Below are 18,381 nucleotides of genomic sequence, written 5' to 3' on the forward strand. Positions count from 1 at the left end.
CATTTTACACCACATGAGGACAGGAGAAAGCCCAGATATCTCATTTCAATATAGTACTAGGTCAGAGGGCCTGTCACAGTGACAATTGTTTCTGTGGACATCATTAGCCAGAATCTGTACTATTAAATCACCTCCTTAGAGAGCAGAGCAAAGGTCCCCAAGTACCAAATTGATAACAGCTAAGTGTTTTCTTAACTAGCCAACCAGGATATATATATAAGGGTAAATCCTGTTACATATAGCTATAATAAAAGAAAACAGAGTGCTTCTCGACTTGTAGTAGTCCTCAGGGGGCCAGGGGGCCTAGTGGGTAGCACACCAAGTTTCTAGTCTCATGTCCCCCAGCTGGAAGGACTTTGAGTCTGCTATCTAACCCTTATATGGGGGCTTAGCTTCAGCTGAAGGTTTTCAACAACTTTGCTACAACAGGAGTGGGGTGGAAATGAGGCTTATGCCCTTCTTGCAACACAGGCAGTTAGTAGGGGAGCCAGGGCCCTATAAGAGCCCATGGTGTCCAGCCCTCTCAGATTCCCTCAGAGCTGCCTCCCTGGGTCACTTCTGACCACCCAGCTGCACCCCTCCCCCCCATCTCCAAAATCCAGTCAAGTGTAACCCCCAAGGAGATTACCTAGCGTCCTGGGGTGCTGTGTGCAGGTAGCTCCGTCAGGGAGAAACACACTGTCCCTCCCTGGGAGGAAGGGAGAGCCCAGGGCAGACTCAGCATCTGCTACCAGGTAACGAGGAGGGCAGAGGAGAGAGAGTGTTTAGAACAACAGGGCCTTTTTGGCATGGGGGGAGGATTGCAGGTGGCCTGCTCACAGCAGGGGGGAGAGTCAGATGACTGATAAGGGAAACCTGGGAAGCAGAGCTAGCCTGACCAATAGGGAGTGAGATGCCCTCCCCAGGAGAGGGGAGAAGCCATTTTGGAGCAGTCTGGACTCTGAGCCAACCAGCCAGGGGAAGGGCAGGACTGCTTGTGGGGGGAGCTGGTGAGTCCCAGGCCTGCATGCAGGGTTCCCCCTGAGAACTGACCTCTGGGGACCTGGCCCTTTCCCTCTCCACGGGGACTCCCTGTTTGTATAGCTCTGTTGGAAGAACTCCCCCCAGCCAGGCTGAGTTAGCCCTGCAGCTCCCTAGGTCAGGTCAGTCACCACATGGTGAGCTCTGCTCTGGCTGCTCCTGCTGAGTGAGTGTCCGGGTGCTGGGGTGGGAGACTGACATTTGGATTTTGTACCGTGTTGTAGCCTGCACCCCTTTGTGCTGAGGGGAAATCCTGGTACCAGAAGCAGCCTGACTCCTGCATGAAGAGGACGCCTGCCAGCAGTGATTGTCAGCCACGGCAGTGACTGAGGAGTGCAGCGTCATCTCTGAACCTGAGGATCTGTCACGCAGCTGTGAGTGCACCATCTTTTAGTTAGCTAGTCAGGGGAATTGTTTGGGAGACCCCTACTCCCTGAACTGTGTTCTCAAGCCAAGGGGTAAGGGTTTGGGGATTTTATTACCTGCTGCCTATTAAATTGGCAGAGGGACTCAGACCCTGTCTACACTCACCTCCGAGATTCGGCGGCAGTCGACGGGAGATACGCAAGCTACACAAAAACTTGTGTAACTCCCGTCGACTTCTCTGCTCCTCTTCTGCGCGCCGTCTTCACTGCAGTGCGCCGATGGGAACCGCGTTCCCGGCGACGCAGCCCTACGCCACTTGTGAAGGTGGTCTTAGTACGTTGATTTCTGGATCGACTGTGCCGGATCCAGAGAAATTGATCTGAGGGCGGCGACTTTGCCGCTGTCAGTGTAGCCGTAGCCTCAGTCACCACCTCATCCCATGTGAGAGTCTTTGCATTGCTAACTGCTACACAGAAGATACTGTGATCACACAGGTCATCAGGGGCCCCTACAAAGTGCACGTACTAAGAGGACAGTAATTTTACATTTGCTAAATTAGGTCACGTGACTGGGGAAATGTACAGGTATGATCAGCATTGGCACCGGCGATCCTGAGAATAGTGTTTTACCCTCTTACATTTATCTCCTGCTTAATATAATGTGTTTACATATATTGTATGTGTTTGTGTTATTCCTTGGAAATCTCTAACTATCTGGCAAGTAAGTGGGGGTTACCCTGCAATTAGAATTTTCCTCCAGAGCTGCCCTGGTGATCCTGCCAGGAAGGAGCAAGGGGGGGTGGAGGCACCACCAAATAAATTCATAGAGAAAGAAAAAAAGTTACACTCTGCTGGTTGAGTGGTGGGATCCAGAAGAACCCAAGCCTGTTCATCAAAACCTATAAGGAGATTGGTGCTAAAGGAGGTAATTGGATAGGGGATGCTACAAAAGGGGAGCACAAAGAAAAGATGAGACAACTAAACTTTCAGCCCCAGTCATGCTCAGCAGGTACTCTTCTTCCTAACAGCTAGGATTCTTCAGCCCCCTTATTCAGGAGCCATCAGGGTAGGTATGTTTTCCTTCCTCCTTTTAAGCTGAATTGCTCCCTTTTATGCTTCCTCTCCAGTTAGAGAATGCTCTGCAGGTGCAGGGCCACTTGGACCTAGTATTGTCCTTTAACCTCTTCAGGCCCTGTGTGTGCGTTGTGCACACCATTACACAACTATATGAAGTACACACAGCATTACTGCAGTGCACCCTTCGCTAGAGTGGAGAGCAGCGGGGGAATGGGTCCACAGCACGAAAGTTAAGATGGGTGAATTTTGCAAGACCGAAAGCTGTCCGTAAATTTTGGACACCAGAATCCTCACAGATAGGTGCATTAGAATTTCAGAGATGGTTCTGCAAAAGCTCCTCTGGCTTTGACCATCTGTTTAACTATATATTACTGCAAGATGGAACAGTATGCAAATTGTGCCTTGTTCTTTTAGCTGAGAATGAATTAGTTCCAAATGAGAAACAATAAAAATTTCTATGGAGACTGACAGAATAAAATGTGTCCTTTCAAAACAAAAACACTAATAATGCAGTACTAATGGGACAATTACAAAGTTATCTTGTTGTAACAGTGTGTTTGTTATGAGATCATACTTTAACCATTTGGTAGAAATCCAGCTTTCACATCCTGGTAAGGAGAATATGCTATTTTAAATTCAGCTGTGTTTAATATGATTAAACTAAGAAAAAAATTTCAAAGTGTCCATGCCTTCAAGGGCATAGATATCATAAAGTCATTAGTATTTTAGGACAGATACCACTCCAGTAATAATGGTTATTATGGGCCAGTGTATAAATGTTCACATTATCCACTGAAACAATTATTCTAATTCATTTGACGACAAATGTGCTTTAATGACTGGATCATTAACCTTAACAATGTCAAAGTGTTCTCACTATGCAATTCAGCTAAATTACTGCCTAAGATATTAGTTAGGCACACATTTTGCATAAATGATTTTTCTAATACTTGATTGGGTCCTAATAAATGAAGCAACCCACTCAGTCACTGTAAGTGATTTTGGAGGTAAAGATTTTCAGAGAGAAGAGTGGACTGGGGGCAGGGGGAGATCTGTAACCATTCATTTTAGAATGATTGTAGTCGGCTATATTTTCTCTTTTTAAAAAGTGAGTTTTCTAATGCTTGCAAACAGATGAGCATGACCCACCTGAGGTGGTGTTTGTGATGTTGACCATAGTCTTCTAATAACTGAAGAGAGACTACCAACTTGGGTCACTACAGTTGCGTGTAACAACTTTAAATAACAGCCTCATATTTGAATCAGTGAGTTAGACTTGCATATGAACTTGTCCATGGGACTGAGGTTATTAACACTTCCAGGGAACATTGTGTCTGGTGCTAACCACTGATTCAAACACAGTTAAGAGATCACTCCATGCCACGTGAGCACATGTAGTACTTGTTACTTAGGCCTTAATCCTGGGATTGGATCCATGCAGGCACATCTCCACCAGTAGAGAGACCCATTGAAGGCAATAGTGCTACATAAGAATTCACTTGTGCAGATCCTATAGGAGGATGAGAACTTTAGATTGTTCATTTGAGGGTAGTGGCTCATGTTCGTATGACTTTGTGTAAGCACTGTGCAAACTGTCAATGTTTAAACAATATCAATGAGAAGTGCAAGAAGAGATTTATTTCTGAAGGTGGTTTCTAAATACTTGATGCCATTATCTTATTTTTTTTCTTTTAAATTCTCAGTCATGGATAATTTTCCAAGTATAATATCCCACAGATGCAGGACGTGTCCCCTGGGGCATTTCAGGTTTCCATAGTACAACCCCTGTTCATAATGCAGAACTATACAATATGCATACACTAACATTTCCACTGCATTAACAAATATCCTGATAATGCCCTTGACTGCACAATAATGTGCCCCCATCGCACACAAAAAAAAGTTGTCAGCAAACAGGGTCTAGTTTAATACACTATTTTTCTAACCCAATCTACTGCAGTACAAGAGAGCATCTGTGAATTCTCTACGCAGGAACTTACTTGTGAGCCGACCACCTAACCATAGTATTACCAATTATATGAGATTCAGACAATATATAACTGACTTATAAAGGTGTATGCAGGAAAATAAAAGCATAAAATAGCAGTGACAATATTAGACTAGTGCGAGTCTTGTGAAAATCACCATATGCTGATATAATGGAAGTTTGTTACAAGCAGGGCACGCAAACTATTTAAATATACACCTTATTTTAATGCCAAAAATTTCACTATCTGCATGGTGGCCAAGTACTTGGGATCTAGCCAAATATCAAATATGTTCAAATATTCTCCTGTTTCAGACAATGAATCACTACATTTTCCAAAGACAGAGTGGGATTTTTATCAGCCTCTGGTTTAGTGAGGTAATTTTCCCAAGGAAGAACAAAAGATCAGTTTTACTTCTGTGTGTCTACTGATGGTGACAACAGCTGACCTTTGGGGTCATCTGCACCCTTGTTGACTCTTCAAGTAGTATGAAAACGCAACTGCATTATAAAATCAGAGAGAGAACATGGACCGTCTATCTTGTTGGAGCAGGTGAGCCTTTGTTTAGTCCTTGTGAAAAATAGTGAAATGCATGGTGCTTATTTTTCTAAGATATTTATATGGCCCAAGAAAATGCTTTAGTATATAAACGTGCTTTGTGAATGAGAATACCATGGTTGGATATACTATGCTGGAAGAGGGTTTGACAGAAAAAAGGTACTTTATTGGGGGGGAGGGGGAAGCAAAAAAATCCATTGTGGAGTCAAGGACATTATGAGGACCATTTTCAGAGTGCTATGGAAATATTACTATATGCAAATTATGTAAGTCTGCATTATGCAAAGTGTGCGTATCACAGGAACATTCTTGAAGAAACATAGAAAAGTGCATGTTGCCTAGATGCTAGACACAGAGCACAATTAAATAGGGATGCTGCTGTGCTAGAAGTACAAAAAATGCATTTCACCGTTATGTGGGGAGAATTTTAGAGGAAAGAAATCTTGGAACCATGGGTAAATTACAAATAATCTATTCTGTTAATAATACATAGTACTTTCCCCTCTTAGCATGCTCTAAACAACACTAACCATAAATCATCTTGTTAATCAGAGGTTAATATTAACATAAAAAGGAACTTTCACAAGTATATAGCATTACAAACTATAGGGATGCATGTATTTTATGAAATACACTACAGAATTTAGCAGCTTTTATTTATGGTGACAGAAACGCTATACAACTACTTTATGGCCATGATGTGAAGAAAAATACTCAGGTAACTGGAAATATCAGGAGAAGTAAAGTAAGCAGAATGCATTTGGGCAATTCGTTTGTTCAGAAACTTTTGTCCAGTAGCCTTGCATAAATTTTGGGGTTTTTGTGGTTTTTTTAATGACTCTACAGTGGCCATGAATGGTCAGAACATTGTCTTTGCATTGCTGCAGAAAAGTGACTCTCCCAGAAGCATCATGCTCTTTAGCATTATTGGTTCAGTACTGGAGCAGGGCCCTGTGCACAATAGTACTTAGGAAGGTGTTGACTTAATGAAGCTTAAGTATGTCCTTAAGTGTTTCTCATTAGGGCTTGGGTTAGGCATGTTATGCTTTTCTGAATTTGAACTCAGTGGGAAGAGAGATACTGTCATCTGCACCTAAAACTTTCCCTGAAAAAGCTTAAATTTTGTAGTGCCTAAAAGTAGATGTTTTTGATATGGAACAAGTTTTTTCCTCTTTGTTTTGGAATGAAACACTATAGCAGATTAGAAAGACACATTCAAAAGGAAACTAGTACTCCTCTTCCTTGCCTTAGTGTGGATGCTCACTATGTAGTGCCTGACCTAAATAAATACATCTTTTAGAACAACATGTTCTAAGTGGCCCATTTTTTAAATTTGCTGCAATTAAGGACTATAGGCGAGTCTTTTTATCTCACCACCTTTGGCGACTGAGTGTGACTTTGACTAATAAACTGTATATTAAGGGGCTGATGAAAGCTTGTAGGGAAGCCAGTAAGGCTTTTTGAATGTTGTTCATAAGCATTTGAATCATAAATGTTTTCCATAGTTTTCTTACATACCCTATACTTAAGCACAGCAAATGCCTCGCCCCTGCAACTATCAGCCAAACAGCACTACGTCAAGGCTGCATTTCAAAGTTGATCTAATGCTTTAGCAGTCGTACTAGTAGTGTTCCTCAAAGATGACAGAGCTGAAATACTGTGGTAATTTTCTTAAGGCTCCTCCAATACATCACTGTTTAAGGAATAATTTCTTGTGTATCAAATACAAATTTTCTGGGTGTTCTCTTGAATTTATTTAAAAGTGCATCTTTTATAAAGTTTACGGTACTAATGAATAGACTATTTGTATAAAATATCTAGTGAACCAACTTGTCCACTGGTCATATTATTGCTGGGTTTTTTAATGGCATTTGATAAGGAGATCCAGACACACAGATTATAAACCTGCACTGGTGCAGAGGTGGGTGCGTGTGTTTGTATGTATGGGTGGAGGGAATCATCTTTAACAATAATTGCTCTGTTAGCATCTCTTCTTTCTCACCTGTTCTATTTCTACTTCACATTGTTTCAGATTAGTGCTTCTAATGGCATTTCACATGTTATCTCCATCCAAAAGTACATGCTCACATGTACTCAAAACCATTCTGTATTGTTTCAAGCAGGTGAGCTGCTATGGGATTTGTAGATCAGTGTTCTGTGTACCCTACATTGAAAGCTGTCTAATGCTAAGTAAAAATTCATCCACAGCTCCCTCTTCTTTATTCTTAAAGTTCAGTTGGAATGATTAGGTATGACCTTTCTTTCATAAATTCATGTTGCCTCTGATGAATCTATACATAGTATAGTGCACAATGGTTTTGTGCCACTTACATATTTTCCAAATGTTGCCACTGCCTATTGACCTTACAGTGCTTCCATGGCCACTGCTGCTTATCAGCTTCTTTCCACACTGCTGCTCTGCCCATCTTTATAACAAATTGATTGGCTGCTTATATAGGAGCTAGGGAAGATTAATAAATGAACCATCACTTAAACTCCCTGAGCCTTATACCTTCAGTCAGCCTTGAAGCAAAGTTGTTGAAATTAAGAACTGGCACAAGTTGATTTTGTGTGTCACATGTGGTACCTAGCTCAGCTTTAGCTCACACTGAATGTGAATTACACAGCATTACACACAGATCTTAAACTGGGAAGCTTGTAGAGGACCAAATATATGGTTACAGTTTCCAAGACAAGAAAACAGTTGCCACAAACGTCACTGCCAAGTTTGGAGTAGAGGAAAAAAGTGGGACATCGCTGAACCAGGTGGGTGTTTAGAGAAGCTGTGTACTGTATAATCATAACTTTGCAGTTAGTTATCACTATTAGCTTGATCCTGCAAGTTGCTAAGCACACTGGCCTAAATTAGATCCAGCAGAGCACTGAAGCATGTGCCTAGACATAGGCACATGAGTAATCCCATTAGGACTAAGCACATACTTAAATGTTCTGCTGTATCAGGATATTATAAAAATGACTGTCGAGATTAAAAAGAAAATCAGGAATCAGATTCAACCAAACTCCTACATTCCACATGTGACAAAATTAGCAATCTATAAATTTAGAGAGAAGATTTTCCTTTTGATGCAGAGGTTCTCTTTCAGACTTGTCTGACATATAGTTTGAGGTCATTATCACAGTTTAGATATTCTCTCCTTTAGAATAAAGAAAAGCCTGTAATTAACATTTTGTTTGAGTCCCAGGGGATTGAAATAGACATTCTCTTGTGCTCAATTTTCAAGTAATCTAATACCATTCCAGCATGATTTATGTGGCTATTTAAAGGAGACTTAAATTCCTACCCCAGAGATAAAGCTATTGAAACAATACATCAACTTTTTATGAGATTTTATGACATGTTATTTGTTTGGTTTGCTTATCTTGATATTACTAAATGTTCTGTTTTATGTTCCTATAATGGTCTCATTGTCAATCAAGCATTATGGATAACTCTGAAATTAGAGTGTACTCCTAGAACAGTGATGCACACAGACCACAGAGGCTATTCTGGTAAATAAAAATAAAAATGAAAATTGCAGTCTCCATTGAAGTTGCCAGGAAGCCAAGGGCCTGAGCCAGTTCAGAATATAGGGCCTTTGTGTGGATAACAGGACTGGGGCAAACCACACCCACTCCTACCTGTTAATAGCATGTGTTGGGGGAAATAGTTGCAATGGAACTCTTGCAAAGACTTCCTCACATCCACAGCTTTACAGCTAGTAACAAAACAAAACAAAAAAAAAAGGCAATTTATTTTGGTTGGACACACGGGGGGGGGCGAAATATTTTTAATTTTCCACAATTTCTTTAAAAAAGACCAAAACACTTTTACTGACATTTTTGGTTTACATTTTTCATTTAAAAATACTTGACCAAAACAGTTTTCCAGGAAAGTTTTTTTACTTTTGGTTAAAAACCCAATTTTGTTCTTTAGCACTCCATTTTCCCCAAAAATTTCATCTAGCTCTGTTGTCAGTATAGCAGAGGGACACAAGCTGACAAAATAGAAATAATCCAAATGAAAACTTTATAGCTGAGGCTTATCAATAATTTCTATTTTAGATACATCAGAATGAAACTCAGTTAGCTTGCTCCTCCCATGTAATGTTAGGATCAAAGTAGTTCAGCCAAATATGCAGTTGATAGTAAGAGTGTATAACAGAAGACAAAACATAATACGCACTTTATATTCTAGCTGGTCTCCTAACTCTTATAATAAATATATTTGCCAATGCATAGAAAACAACACCTTGTTTCCAAGGTTTTATGTTGTGGACATTCCAAAACAAGATCCACGTGGGGCTTGTTCTACCCTGGTGTAAATCCATAGCCTTTTGGGGAGTTACCTCTGATTTACTGTGGTATAAGTGAGGGTATATACAATATCAGTTGTGAGCTTGGCTATTTTTATTTCTATCAGGAATGGTATTGAACTATAAGATTAGTTTTCTCCATATTCTTTAATTGCTTTACTCCCCTCCCTTTCTTTGCTTTTGTATGTGATTGTTTTGAGGGGGCATAGTTCAAGGACTGAAAGAATTATATTGGTTTTCCTTCCAAAACTAGACTGTTATCGCCCACTATTATTCATGCACAATTATCCCACTCAGCAAAACAAATGAAATGAAGAGTGTTTAATAAAAAGTAGTGGGAAAAAATCAATCCTGCCATTTGTAAAATAATGTACTGTTTGCATTAGACTGAACAGTGCTTTCTGCAACAAGATTTCATTGCTAGAGCTATAAGCACAGGGAAAGCAGACTTATTGACAAGAATAGCAAAAAACCCAGGAATGATAACTAGAGTTCTTAGTGTGGTCATCGTCATAAATACACTGAACATGCTTCCATCCTTCAGAAGATATTTCTAAGTTCTAGCACCCTGAGCTACCCAAATAAAGTTATTCACTAGTTTTTGACCCAGTGGTGAAATCCTTACTAACATTTAGTAGTACTTTATTCCATGGGCTTGTCTACATAAACATCAGTTGGGGCAAGCTGGGCTGTAAATCTAGGCTGCCATGCGCTGTGTCCAACACTGCTGTCATGCACTAAAAGTTCCCTAGTGTGCTTTGATCTACTCCTGTTTCCAAGTGGGGTAGACAAAAGCACACTGGGGAATGTTTAGAATTTGGCAGCAAGGTCCACACAGACAAAGTGTGTGGCAGGCTAGTGTGGGCTAGATTTACACCCCAGCTTGCTGCAGCCTAAGGCTGTGTTTACATTTGGGTGAGGAGGTGCAATTCTCAGTTTACATAGACATACCTGCTCTAGCTCCATGTGAGTTAGCTCACTAAAAATAGCAGTGTAGCTGGGTAGCATGGATGACAGCTTGGCTAGCTGCTCAAGTATGTACCCAGAGGGTCTGCACCGGTATGCACATTCAGGTGCTAGCCTGAGTCTCCACCTATGCTACCCCAGTTACTCTGCTATTTTTAACTTACTAGTGGGGGGTACATGTATATGAGCTGGGAATCACACTTTCCAAATGCAGATGTACTCTAAGGCTATGTCTACACTGCAGCACTAATTCGAATTAGCTTAATTCAAATTACAGAAAGCGATTTATAGAAAGCGCTGCAGACTGTCCACACTACAGTGTTTGTGCTGGTTTCTTGCGTCCAGACTGGCCAGCCTTAATTCGAATTAGAAAGCAGTGCAATGTGGGAAGCTATCCCACAGTGCAACTAACCATAGAGGCTGTTGTGACAAGTGTCATCATCCCAGGATGCAGCGCTGCTTCCCCCACCCTCTTCCCCCACTCCCAAACAAACAGGAAAAGGATTTTCATGTTGTTTTTTTACTCCCCCAGTCGCCATTGCTGCAGGTATATGGAGCCAGCTGAACTATGCTCTCATTTTGACCGTGACAAATACATCGCAGCTTATCCTGGATTACTTTAGAACTGTATGCTGTTTACCTTTTATGCTCCCTCTCCCCCCTGTATATTGCTTGCCTTTGATTTTGATTCTACAAGTGTCTGTAGAATGTAAGATAAATAACAATGGAGACAGTTCATATATTAATACAGTGATACAAATGTTTCCATTTCAGTGATGGAAAGCATGATATAATGTATCCACATGTAGCGCTGTGAATAAACGCTTAAAAAGTATCAATTTCCATGATTGGCCACTGAAACAATGTAGCAAAGAATTTCCTCTCACTGTGGGCATTTAAAAGGCATTCACCACATGGGGAGAAGGGTGGGTGGTGAAATCTTTCAAAGGGACAAACTTTAAAGGGCTAAACTTTCAAAGGACTTACTGGGCAGTTAAAACGCATTCACCACGCGGGGAGGGGGGTGAAATCTTTCAAATCCTTAGAGACAAACTGCAAAGGGCTTGTTGTGTGTGTGTGGGGGGGGGAGGGGGGGGTTGAGCACAGCTTGGATTTTAAACTCATTCACCACAGGAAATTAAGATTTAAATCTTCCCCGGGGCTATTTTGGGGGAAGGTACTGAAATGGGGCATCATGGGACACAGTCTGGAGGCCAATTATTTCGAATTAAGTCCCATTGCATCCACACTCACACTAATGCGAATTAATTGATGCGCTTCAGGTGCTAATCCACTTGCAGAGGTGGTTTTATTAATTCAATTTTAAAGACTCCTTAATTTGAATTAACAATGTGCAAATGTAGACGCGGGAGTAATTAATTCGAATTAAGGGACTTTCATTCGAATTAAGCCACCAGTGTAGACCAGGCCTAAGTGTTTGTAGAAAAGCCCCACCTGAAGATTCATTTAAGTCAATGGAACTATTTGCAAAGTAAGGCATTAGCAAATGTGAGTGAGAATAGTGCAATCTGGACCATTAGTTGGGAATATTGCCAAATTAGTTGGTTTCTTTTGAAACCTAGGACACATCAGACCTAATGTCTTGCTTATGTCTCCATTTACTTTTTCTTATCTTTAAGAGTCAACTTCCCCCCCTTTTTTTTAGTGTTCTTTTGTTCTCTCCCATGTACATTTCTGAAACACTCAACTGATTTTTCAAAGCTGAATCTGTTTTTCTCTGAAAACATAACTTTCTCTTGTTTCTTAACTCCGTACCATAAAACTTCCTTCCTCCCTGCATTTGTTTAATTTTTCTCTCACAAGACTATTTTCTAAATATGCAAAGGCTTGTAAGAAAGTGTTAGGCTCTAAATCAAGGACAGTTTAAGTGAACTTTCCTTTCAAAGCTTGATTTTACACCATCCTCTTCTACCAAGATGAAAGCTATTATCTACCTTTAATTTCATAAAGATGAAAGGAGGCAGTTCCCCTTTGCACATCCCCCCCCGAAATTTTGAGGCAAATCAGACAAGGAATTTTGGAGATTTGGGCAGGGGTTCAAAAATAAAGTGACTTCACTTATTGCTGTTAACTTTTTGGGTTCCTCATGTCTCTGAAACATTAGGACCCAGAAACTCAAGATTATGTACATCTGATAGTCTCTGTGAGGATTGATGCCTTTGATTAGTTTTGAAATGGGATTGGAGATTAATTATTTAGTGTTAAATTTTCATTTTGGCTTTTACAGAGCTTAGAAAGCCTATACTAGCTGCTTACCAGGTTCCAAGCTATGCATTCATTTTGTGTCTCAGGAAACTTGCTTAAAAACCCATGCAGCTAATTGGTGAGAACTTTCCAAAGTCCAGAAAGGAGCAGGTTGTGGTAGTTTAGACTAGAGGAATTAACACAGGGCTAAAAGCCAAAAATCCTACATTCTAACCAGCTCTGCCAATGGGCCATAAAAATAGTGCGACACCTTTAGTTATTTACTCATACAAATTCTGTATGAGAAAAATAATACTGCCCAGATTTTAGTTGGGGAAACAATCTCAGGGAGGCTAAGCAAATTGTGGACTGTGGTAGAACAAGTCCATGTCAGAGCCAAGATTCAAACTTGACTACCAATTCCACTGCTAATCCATTAGACCACAGAGCCTCCAGGCAAATGATTTACTCTCTTTCCCCACCTAGAAAATAATAATACTACTTGCCTATTTGATGGAAGGAGGGTGGTGTAGGATTTAATTGATATTTGTACGGTGCCACCAGTGCTATCCAGCATTAAACATGTGAAATAGCAGTTATTCTTGCCATTTGTGCATATCTAACAAACATGGAGGGTGCATATGATGGCAGTAAAAGGTTTAGATCATTTGGGGCAACTTTATTTTGCATTTCTGTATTTTTCCAGTGTTTGAAGTATAACTCTTAACGATCCCAAATATCAGACTCCAGGAAATTCAAATGACAACATTCCATTAATGATCAGGCATTTCCCTTTTCAATTTCTGACTTTAATTAAACCAGAGTTAAGGTTGTAAATACAATTTATTTTCTTGGAACTTAAGAACCCAACTTTAGATCTCTGCTATTGACAGTGTACTGCTGCATTGTATCTTTGCTTCTTTTTCCACGATCTTATATAATAATTGCACTGTTTGATCATCTTTAAGCTTTTTATGTACCAGATGTTGAGCAATTCCAGATTTTGTTTAATCTAGAGATGGACACCAACTGAAATCCTGGCTCCAAATAGTGACAGTGTTTGGGGAAGTTGAGGTCTGAACTTTTTATCTTTGGCTTCTAGATTCACAGATTGAATAACTGAAAGCTGTGAAACCCAAATTGTCCCTGCATTTCCCACATCTTTGTATTACAGGCATTTTTACAAAAGTATTCTTATAATTTAAACTGTTTCTTTATTCATTCTAGAGTTTTCTTCCCATTCCCCCCTCATTACATTTTTAGATCTGCAGGGTTTTGTAGGACTATCAGAGGGGGACATTTTGACATATCTGTAAACGTGCTGGCATTTTAATAAAAAGGGTGGGTTTTTGGGCATTTACAGATACCATCTCTTTTGAGTGACTCACAGATGTTCCATATTTATCTTTTCTGTGAAATATGGAATCTGTCCCTCCATTAAGGATTTTGAAAAAAAGCATACAATGGCAGTCTTACGTCAATTAAAAATAATTAAACGTTAGAGAAGCTAAATCAATACACTTATCACAAGTAAATATTATTAAAGATCTGTGCATCAAATTAAATAGTTTTTTTTTTTTTGATAGAAAAGGAAAAATTGCTAGTAGGTTTTGAATAATTAGCTTTGAAATAGGGGGATGTAACACTATTTTCCTTTCTGAAAATTGCAGTAATCTCATTCCTCCTTCTTGGTTCTTTACAAACTGAATGATAAAATAGGCCTTGCAGATTCCAAACACACACACAGGCAATGTAATGATGGGCTTTCCATTAGTTACATTAGTACAATGTGTTTTTGGAATTTCAAGAGGAAGCTACAGGAAGACTGAGCCATTCTATGGGTATTTCAATAAATCACCTAGCATTTTGCTTAATTAAGCCCCTTTTAATAGTAAGGCTTGAAACATGGAGAGAAATTTAGTGAGAAAAGGTTAGATACAGAATGCAGGCATTTTTAAGTCCTTCCACTCACCTGATAAAACATACAGCTTATAGGGCCTGATCCCATGGATTTCAATGGGAATATTAACAGCAGTAAGCACTATGCCCAGGGGCAAGTGTTTTACATGATTGGAGCCTTATATTGTAAAGACCTCCAGATCCCTCAGCCAGAACCCATTGGAGGACCTAGGAGCCTGTACGAGTAGGTTTACACTGCAGTTCAAAACCCATGCCAGCTGACTCGGCTCATGAGGCTCAGGTTAAGGGGTTGCTTAACTGCAATGTAGAAATTTAGGCTCGGGTTGGAGCCCGGGCTCTGGGACCCTCCCACCTAACAGGTGTTAGAGTCTAGGTTCCAGTCTGAGCTCAAATGTCTACACCACAGTTCAACAGCCCCTGAGCCTGAGCCCATGAGCCTCAGTCAGCTGGCACCAGCTGGCCACGGGTGTCCAATTGCAGTGTGGACCTACCCTGTAATGCTACGTTATTGCACAGGCTGCTCCCCACCAACCTGAACTCCCTCAGGGGGGAGGAGGCTAACCTTTTTTTGAGAGGGAGCCCCATCTCATTGGGCTGGAAGCTGCCACTCCACTTCTGCCTGGCCTAGCTCACTTCCTACCAACAGCTACTTGATCTGGTACTGACACTTGAAGCAGGAGTCCTTCACAAGCTGGGACTCAGCAGCTAGGCTGCTAACATGCTCTTTCCTCGTGCAAGAGAAGGAAAAACCTGTTCTGTTGTTCACCAGGTGGGATAAAGCTGAGAGGGAGAGGTAGGGGGATCGTTGAGTGTGAGAGGCTTGTTATTGAGGATATGGCTATGATATGCTGAAGTAGCCTTGGACCTGAGGGAGGGAAGGGGAGATTTTTTTTGGGGGGGGCAGGAGGGGAGATGCATGGAGGCGTGTTCAGGTTTTTTTTAAAGATATGTTACAGCTTCTCTTTGCTGTAGGGAATAATAATTCACGTGTGCACCTAATAATTGCCCTAGTCTATGTGGCAGGGGGACCGCTACATAAACATGATCTCCATGTGTGAAGGCGGGAGCTTTTGGGAAGGTGAGAGTTTGGTTGTACTGTGGGGCAATGGAAAATGAAGGGAGTGGGGTAGGGTTGTGAGTATGAATATCTCTTGGTTTTGGGACGTGTGATGGGGTGCACCACTCACTGCTAGGATGGCACCGCCTCCTGCTTACTGTGGGGATTAGCTTTGCATGGTCAACAGCCCTGGCACCACACTGCACATCACTTCCGTCTGGGTCGACAGCTCCTCTCTCACTCAGGAGCTGTAGCCTCCTTGTCATGACAGCCCTGCAGCCTGTATTTTCCCCTTCCCGGATATCAAAATCTTCCTTCAGCAATCCTGGGCAGTCTTCCCATTCACTATTGCAGGGGAACCCAGGCCCACCCATGACTCTGGGACCCACTAACTAATAGTCAAGATCTGTTCTCTTGTAGGCCTTACAGCCTTTCCCCGAGTCCTTTCCTTACCAACTAGCACTCTGCCCCAGTGTTGCCAGCTCCACTACTCCCCCCTCTCAGGAAGCAACCACAGGCTACATGTCTCTTCACTTCCTGGGAGGAGTGTTTGGAGGCTGATTAGTCTATTTCCTAGCAGCGCTCTCAGCTGTCAGTTTCCTGTCTTCATAGTCCCAGCCCAACCCTTCTTCCTCACTCAGTCAGAGGACTACTTGGCCACCTGATTCCCCTCAGCTGTGGCTTGCTGTGTAAATTAACCCCTGTCTCACTCTGCATTAACCCTTTCTGGGCAAGTGTGGGATAAACACCCCAGCGTAGGGAGTGAGAGGATTGGCCAGGGAGTAGGTAACCTGTGGGTATGAATATGCTGAGACAGAGCTTGAAAACTTCTCTCTATGCTGTTTCAGTTACAGTAGGATTTGGGGAAGGATTAAGAGGCCTTTGGCAAGGAATAGCATAGGCTGATGGGTTTAAATATTCCTTATAGTGACTGGTTGTGAAAGAAGTATGAGAAGAACATGATGGAGGATTGAAGATTGTTGTTGAAATTTTGTGATGGAAAACACCTGTGGGTGAAAGGAATGTGTTCGTGGATAAGGGCTTTATTTTATGGAGGTTGGTTAGATTTGTTTGGGAGGGGGGGGGGTTGGTTTAGTTTTGTTTTGGGTTTTTTTTCCTTTGTCTTCAGCTGGCTGACCTGGAGATGCTGCTTTATGTGTTTGGCTGTGGCAGCTGCATCTCTTTGCCCCTTTTGAGTGGTGAAGAGGGTAGAGCGACGTTGCCATGTTTTGGCGATACAGAGGCATAGGAGAGGGTAATGTGCGGTTTCAATTTCTTGATGGTTGTGGTGGTGGACAGGAAAAGGGGGGAAAATTCTGGAAGATTATATAAATTGGGTTCAAGGTGTTTAATCTTGGTTCTGCTGGTTTCACCTATAATTATATCAGTAAAAACAGTAAACCCATTCTTTGGTTTACAATTAATACCCAGCGTGTAGTACATTTTCAGTCCTCCATGACTTTATAAAGGATGAGGCCTCTGTCTTTGTGTGTATTACTATCACTTGGTCAAATGACATTACTAACCAGTTTTGGTGTAGTTGGCAGTGGTGTAGTCATTCTGGCTGCATGCAATCTACAATGGTTGAAGGTCTCCCTGCCAAGAGAGAACATATCACCAACTCATGTAGAACATTTTTAGGGAACCTTTTGTTAGGTTAGATGGCCACTGGTGACGAAGGGGAAGGTGATGAGGAAGATGATGGCTAACATTTCAGGTTGTTCTACAAAGGGTGGTGTGAGTGTATGGATGTGCAGATGCACATTCCATAAATCTCTTATCACCTTACTGAGTTGGGGAGTTTGTAACTCTACTAAATGTATTAATACACTCTTTGTAATTATAGAAGAGTTCCTATAGTGTGAGTGTTGTAACTGCACATAGGGGTTCCCAACTATGTAATAATTTTTAATAATACGGGGCCCAATCTTGGGATAAGCACCAGTCAACCCTCAAAGTGATAACTGGGGATTCTTAAATAATCAATATAATCTATAGATCCGGCTACAATGGCAAGGATGGTCATTACGCAACCAATTGCTAATGGAGTTTTGAAGGTGGATGCATACAAAATAGACACAGCTCTGGGATGTGATCCTGCCCTGTACTATATGGCAAACCTGGGGTACTATAAAAGGGACAGAAAGGAATTCAACCCTAAATAAGGAATTTGACTTGTTTTTCAATGTCACAATAAATGGTTGCTCAACAAAATATGAAGACAGACACCATTTCTGTCTTGTATTGTATTGTGATTCATATTGTGTAGAAATTGTTAAATAGGTCTTCCTTAACAAAGTAAAACTGGCTTTATATTTGTATGCCAAGGTCAATGAAACTTTAAGCTATTTTATAAGTGGAAGCCAGATGTCTGAAGAGGGGTTTGGCTTTTACGGGATACAAGGGGTTAATACTCCATCTGGTTCTAATCTATACATTCCGACTGCACAGTAGGCTTCAGTTGTATTTCAGTAAACCTGGTGTCTGGCAGTGTAGTTGTTGATGGATCTTTACACCAGAATAGTCTAGGCTTGAGTAGTAGCACCACAGGTAAAAACTAAGATTCAGTGGTGGGCATAGGTGGAAAAGCCTGCAAAGTGCTTAATTGCACTAGACTTAGCCTTACCACTTCTGTCAGACTCCCTCAATGTGTATAATCTTTTCCATAGGCTTAAGCTGTATATTGCTGGTGACACTTCTTTATGGTGTCCTAGCCTGTGTGTAGTATTCAAAGGTCTGATTTTCCACTCCCTTACAGCAATGTACATCAGGAGTAACTTGTCTTTTACACTTTTGTGTTAAAACCACTGTAAATAAGAGAATCAAGATCAGAGAGACTTACTGTAGAGAAGGAAACAGCAGGTTGTGTGTGTGTGTGTGTGTGTGTGTGTGTGTGTGTGTGTGTGTGTGTG

The 18,381-nt window shown here is 41.3% G+C and overlaps 1 long non-coding RNA gene across 1 annotated transcript in view; it reads left to right on the forward strand.

Moving 5' to 3' along the window:
* Positions 1 to 318: 318 nt before the first annotated feature.
* Positions 319 to 18,381, forward strand: part of LOC137144389 (uncharacterized) — a 53,247-nt gene continuing 35,184 nt past the window's right edge. Inside the window, exons 1-2 of the long non-coding RNA XR_010917391.1 lie at positions 319 to 734; positions 1,245 to 1,394. This is a non-coding gene — a long non-coding RNA (uncharacterized lncRNA). The remainder of the gene's footprint in view (positions 735 to 1,244; positions 1,395 to 18,381) is intronic.

This window comes from Emydura macquarii, unplaced genomic scaffold, assembly GCF_026122565.2.
Source record: "Emydura macquarii macquarii isolate MOO-44397 ecotype Brisbane River unplaced genomic scaffold, CSIRO-AGI_Emac_v2 contig_3451, whole genome shotgun sequence".
NCBI lineage: Eukaryota > Metazoa > Chordata > Testudines > Chelidae > Emydura > Emydura macquarii.